Raw genomic sequence first — 6,000 nt, 5'->3', positions numbered from 1 at the left:
CCTCGGGAGGAAAGCCCCGGAATCCCAAGCTAGCTGCACGCTGGGGCTTACCGGAGCCCGCGGACGCGTGCGCCAGGGCAAAGGCGGCGGGCGCCTGTCCCTTTAAGGGGCCGGTCTCCGGGCACCGCCGGCCCAGACGCCGGGACGTGCCGGGGGCCGCCCCGCCCCGAAGCCGCCCGTTTCCTGCCGGGCGGCGCGACGGCACCTGAGCAACTGCGGCGGCGGCGGCGGCGGCGCCTCTGAGCGGGCGGCCGGGGCTGTAGTGCCCGTGCCGCCGCGTCTTCCCGGTCTCCTTACCCGGCTGCTTAGGGTAAGGGTGAGCAGGCCGCGCCGGGCCGGGCGCCGGCTTTGGGGACCAGGGTAGGGAGGGCTGTGTCGGCCGCGGTGTCCCAGGGCGGGCGGGAGGGCCGCGCCGGACGGGGGGCGCGGCCCCGGGGCCCGGACACCGCCCGCCGCTGCCACAGCCTGCTGGGTAGGCCTCGGGCACCGGGTCGCCCCTGTGAAGCTCCTGCCTGGGTCGGGCCGCCGCGGTGGGAAGGCTCCGAGGGGCCGCTTGGCCTCGCCCGGCCGCCCAGGGCCGACCCCGGCTCCGCCGCGGCGCCTACAAGTGTGGCCGGGGAGTCCCCCGGGGACGTCTCCCGGTGCGAGGTTGGCCGGAGAGGGCCCTGGGGTGACCGAGGCGCCTATTTTTAGCTGGGCCTGTGGGCCCCCAGGAGGAAGGCGGATTACCGCCTCCTCGGCCGGCGGACAGAGGGAGCGCGTCTCCGGCGGCGTCCCTGGGCCGGAGCTGGGCCATGCTTACGCCATGCTGGAATTTCAGTTCTCGCTGCCCCTCCGGATACTTAGGGAACCGGTGCTGGCCCTCTTCCCAGTGCCCCCTCCCACCGCCGGGTGCGTGTCCCTGGGTCACGGTCGGGAAGGGGGGAGGGGGAGTTGGGGCTGGGAAAGATGCGTTTGGGGAGAGTTTGGAAAAATCTCTGGACCGCCCTCGAGACGGGGGAAGTTATCCCTTCCTCTCCCTGAGGGGTGTGTCTTCCTTAGTGATTCCCCCTCCCCCTTCAGTTTCCAACAATGAGAATTTTGGCGTTGGGGAGCTAGGCAGAAAACCAAACCGGCAGCCTAGGAAAGTCATACGGTAATCAGACACCAGGTGTGGGATGTGCAGCCCCGCACGTTGGTTGTCGAGGAGCATGTGTGCACCAGAGAAGGGCAGCTCCCGGCGCCGGGAGCGGCATCCTAACCTTGTACAGCTGCGGCTTGATCAGGTTAAAGAGCGGGCTGTTTACTTTTAGCCTTTCCTTCTGGGAGGAAGGAGGAATCGAAATTCGTAGTTGGGCCTGTATCAGAAAAGGATTCCTTAGAAGGTATGTGAATAGGCACTGCTTAAAGAGCTAACTGTTCCAAGTTGTGGGTTTTTTGAGATGCTTTGTGGAAAGTCTTGAAAATTTTAGACAGCCGTAGCCTGCTATGGATAAACACCTTGGGGTGAACAGGGCACTTTGAATTGTTTAGGAATTGATTTAAAAATTGAGTTTTTGCTAAATTAGGTTGCACTTGTTCTATCTCACCTAGTAGGCAAATGGCCACACTGCCTCCAGCTTGGCTAAAACGGTTGCCAACAAGACTGGGATGATCTTTGCAAGAATAACACTGATACTTTGGAGTTGATCTGTATTTGGGGTAGACGTGCCCTGCTGTAGGCTTTCATATTTACTGTGCTTTCTGATAAACAAGCTCTCCCTCGTCCCCGTTTCATTCAAAGATCTAACAAGAAATAGCTGGGTTTATTGTTTGTAGGTTCTAAGAAAAATTCATCTTCCTCTGTAAAATTAGAAATATCTTTTCTAATTGTACAGCATGAGCGGTCATAACTGTATCTCTGTCAAGTGTGCTTAGAGAATGCGGTGTTCTATTTACTTTACCTTTATGAGACTCATAATCACACTGAAGCTTAAAATAAAAGAAAGCCAATGAAAAATTTTCTTTAAATATTAAGCTCTTTAAAATTGTAAGGGATATTGAGTATTAACCTTTTCTTGATGACTCAGGGTCAGCATTCCGAAGAGTCATTAATTTATGATTTTGTTCCAATTTAGGTTTTTCTATGTCATCCCTTAGCATCAGTAGTCTTTTCTGCTTGATGCAAGTGTTTTCTTGGGTCTCTGACCCCAAGCATCCTTCCAGTTTGTAGGCTTTAATGTGGGAAGAACATTTTAATAATTAGCTGTTAATTAAGTCAATATGGCTTTTTAATTTTTTATTTAATTTTTAAATTTTTTAAATGTTTTTTGAGAGAGAGAGAGGGAGATACAGAATCTGAAGCAGGCTCCAGGCTCTGAGCTGTCAGCACAGAGCCGGGTGCGGGACCGGAACTCACTGTGAGATCATGACCTGAGCTGAAGTCAGATGCTTAACCAATTGAGCCACCTAGGCGCCCAGTCAACATGGCTTTTTTAAAGTGCCTAAGAAGTGAACGCTTTTTTGAAGCTTCTACGACTCAGGATTTTTACTGTTATTAAAGTTAAAATAGAATTTTCCTTAAAAATATGGAAGATACAATTTTAGTTAAATATTATAATTTTTGTGTGGCAAAGTTTTTTTTTTAAATTTTTTAATGTTTATTCTTGAGAGAGAGAGAGAGAGAGAGAGAGAGAGAGCGAGCGCGAGCGAGCATGAATGGGGGGAGGGGCAGAGAGAGAAACGGAGATGTGAAATCCGAAGCAGGCTCCAGGCTCTGAGCTGTCAGCACAGAGCCCAACTTGTGGCTCGAACCCATAAGCCATGAGATCATGACCTGAGCTGAAGTCAGACGCTTAACCGACTGAGCCACCCAGCTACCCCTGTATGTAGCAAAGTTTTAATCTAAAGGATCTCATAATACTTTGTAAAAATTTCATTTGTTAGTAAATTTAGTATTTTCAGGAATCTGACCTCTAATATGTAATAAAGAAATGTAGAGAGACCATGCTTTGCAGGAGCATCAAATATTTGAGGGTAACATCTTATAAGCTGCTTGTTCTGTGTACTCTTTAAGTTTTTAGTTATTTTGAAGGTAAATCCAGACTACTTAGAGGCTAGAAGCGAGTAACTGGTTCTTTAGAAATGACGGGGCGCCTGGGTGGCGCAGTCGGTTAAGCGTCCGACTTCAGCCAGGTCACGATCTCGCGGTCCGTGAGTTCGAGCCCCGCGTCGGGCTCTGGGCTGATGGCTCGGAGCCTGGAGCCTGTTTCCGACTCTGTGACTCCCTCTCTCTCTGCCCCTCCCCCGTTCATGCTCTGTCTGTCTCTGTCCCAAAAATAAATAAACGTTGAAAAAAAAAATTAAAAAAAAATAAAAAAAAAGAGAAATGACATTAATCACTGTTATGCATAGAGTTGAGTTTCATTCCTTTCTCTTTCCGTTTTTGTTAACATGACTTTGGATGTTCTCATCCTAAAAATGTAGTTTATGTGCAAATCACAGGGAAAACATTCATTTAGATAGGAGTATATGCTACTTTTTCTATAAACAAAATTAAAATCAAATGGGGAAAAAATCTTAAGCAATATGAACTAAGGAGTTTGATTAACTTAACCTGTGGTATCTGAGCTCTAGAAAAAGAAAAGTAATGACAATTTATAATTATTTGTATGCCGGGCTGTTGACTTGCTGTTTAAATGAGTTTTTGGTCTTTGAGAGAGATGGCAGTGCAGACCATTTAGGCTTTTTTTTTTTCCTCCTCTAATGTTACAGACTTTTATGTTAAAAAGATAAAATAGACAAAATATACTTTTAGTGCTAAGACTAATTTTAGTAGAGACTCCAATAGAAAATAGAGTATTTCTAGGAATTATTTAAGAAATGTTCCACTCCTTTTATAAAAGTTATGATTTAGTATTTTACATATCACTTTACTACAGTCTGACTAAGAACTTAAATCTGGTTTCAGCAAAGTGATTTGTGTACAGAGTGGAACTTAAATTAATTTGTTTATACTCCCCTCCTTCAGGGACAGTGTTTTTTGGGTTTCTTTCCTCACTAATTGCTTTGCTCTTTCTGCCTTATGATTCATCCTCTACTCTTGAAGTTGAAGTGCTCAGTCCTTGGTTCACTTTTCTTTTTATATTTCTCTGGTGATCTCATCCAATGTCATGGCTTTAAATACCTATATGCTGATGGCTTCCATATTTATATCTCCGGCCCAGGCTCTCCTGCACTCCAGACAACCTATTCTGCATTTCTGCTTGTAGGTGAAGTACTCAATTCAAACTGAACTTCCATTTTTCTCTTTAAACCTGCCTCAGATACAGTCTAGTCCATCTCATTTGGTGGTAGCTCCATCCAACATTCATGCAAAAAAAAAGTTGGAGTCATTTCTGACTTATCTCTTTCACACTTGGCATTCTTGGTTCTATCTTATCTTGAAAATATATCTAGAATCAAGTCACTTCTTACCACCTGTATTGCTTTCAAGGCTGGTCCTGGCCATCTTATCTCTAGCCTAGATTTCTGTAGTTAGCCTCCTAACTGGCCTTCCTGCTTCTTCCCTAGCTCCCGTTGGTCTTTTTCAACTCAGCAACTAGATTCTATCACTTCTCTCCTCAAAACCCTGCAATGACTTCTCATAGGCAAAGTAAAAGCCTTTACATTGGCTGTTGTCCCTCTTTGGATCACTTTTTCCCTAAAAAATCATCATGGCCAACCCTGTAGTCTTCAAATCTTTGTTCTTCAAATGTTTTTCAAAAGGTCTATCTTATTTTATTTGAAGCTGTACTCCCCTACTTATGATCCCTGTATCTTGCTCTGTTTTCTCCGTGGTACTTGCCACCTTCCAACACTATATAATTTCTTTGTTGATTGTGTTCATTGTCTCTCCTCTGTGTCCCCAACACACACTATAACCTCTGTGAAGGCATGGCTTTTTGTCTGTTTTGTTTATTGATGGATCTTAAGGGTTTCGGTCAGTTCAATAAAGATTTATTAAATATCTATTCATTATAAGTGAATTAAATCCTTATTCTGCAGTTTCTCACTGTGATGGATACCTCATTCTTGGATACATATAGTTTTCAGTTTACTCCTTTCCTAGGAGCAGAGAGCAGCAGAAAAGTGGGAGGAGGCTTTTGAGAACCCCTTGTTGGAGGGAGTGATGTTAGAGTGTTGTGGAGATCTTTTGGACCTTCTCTGTGTGATTAGGACCATTGGTTAGATAACTTGCATGTTTTAACTTAGAACATTTACTTTTTATTTGGATCAATCTCTTGTCTTTGAGTAGGGGTTACTAATCTTTTTTTCTGTAAATCATACCCTAAAAGCATTGCCTATGATTTCTAGTATTGGTTTCTCTAAAATGGAATGAAAATGTAGGCACTGGGAAGCTTTCCAAGTTAAAAATCATTCTAGATTTTCCATTCATTCATCAAGGCCTTCCAAAGGATGTAACTTAGTTTTTATAGAAATAACAGTTTTTGTTTTCATTCTCCTATTTAATGGATTTATAGAAATAAGTGAGTATATAGGAGAGTAGACTGCTAGCCAGAAACATTTAGCTTTCTGTGTAGACACCAGCCTATGTATTTTTATCAAGAGGAGAAATGTCATTTACTCCAGTGAGAGAGCTCCTTTAAGATAGTTTTCATGTTGAGTAAGTTTCATAGGGGCCATAGTATCCTAGCTGCCTACCATTATAAGAGGAAAATGTCCTTTATCCATATTTCTTTATTTTGACTGTAACATTTATTTATTTTTTAATGTTTGTTTATTTTTGAGAGTGTGTGAATGCGTGCGCTAGTGTGGGAGGGGCAGAGAGAGAGAGAGGGAAACAGAGGCTATGAAGCAGGCTTTGCACTGACAGCAGAGAGCCCCATGCAGGGCTCGAACTCATGAACCCATGAGATCATGACCTGAGCTGAAATGGGATGTTTAGCAGCCTGAGCCACATAGGCACCATGACTTACAAGAACTTACATGATTTTCAGTAATTGTCTATCACAAGACTTGATGTTATACTACATTCTCACT

The 6,000-nt window shown here is 44.9% G+C and overlaps 1 protein-coding gene across 6 annotated transcripts in view; it reads left to right on the top strand.

The window, feature by feature from the left end:
- Window positions 1-219: 219 nt before the first annotated feature.
- Window positions 220-6,000, top strand: part of KTN1 (kinectin 1) — a 114,192-nt gene continuing 108,411 nt past the window's right edge. For all 6 annotated transcript variants that reach the window (XM_047079603.1, XM_047079600.1, XM_047079604.1 and 3 more), the window contains exon 1: window positions 220-310. The gene's annotated coding sequence lies outside the window, so the exon portion shown is untranslated. The remainder of the gene's footprint in view (window positions 311-6,000) is intronic.

Source organism: Lynx rufus, unplaced genomic scaffold (assembly GCF_022079265.1).
Source record: "Lynx rufus isolate CCGP_SWC_20201006 ecotype Redwood Valley unplaced genomic scaffold, mLynRuf1.p SCAF_17, whole genome shotgun sequence".
NCBI classification, from domain to species: Eukaryota; Metazoa; Chordata; class Mammalia; order Carnivora; family Felidae; genus Lynx; species Lynx rufus.
Note: the sequence above shows the minus strand (reverse complement) of the source record. Positions and strands in the feature narration are given on the sequence as shown.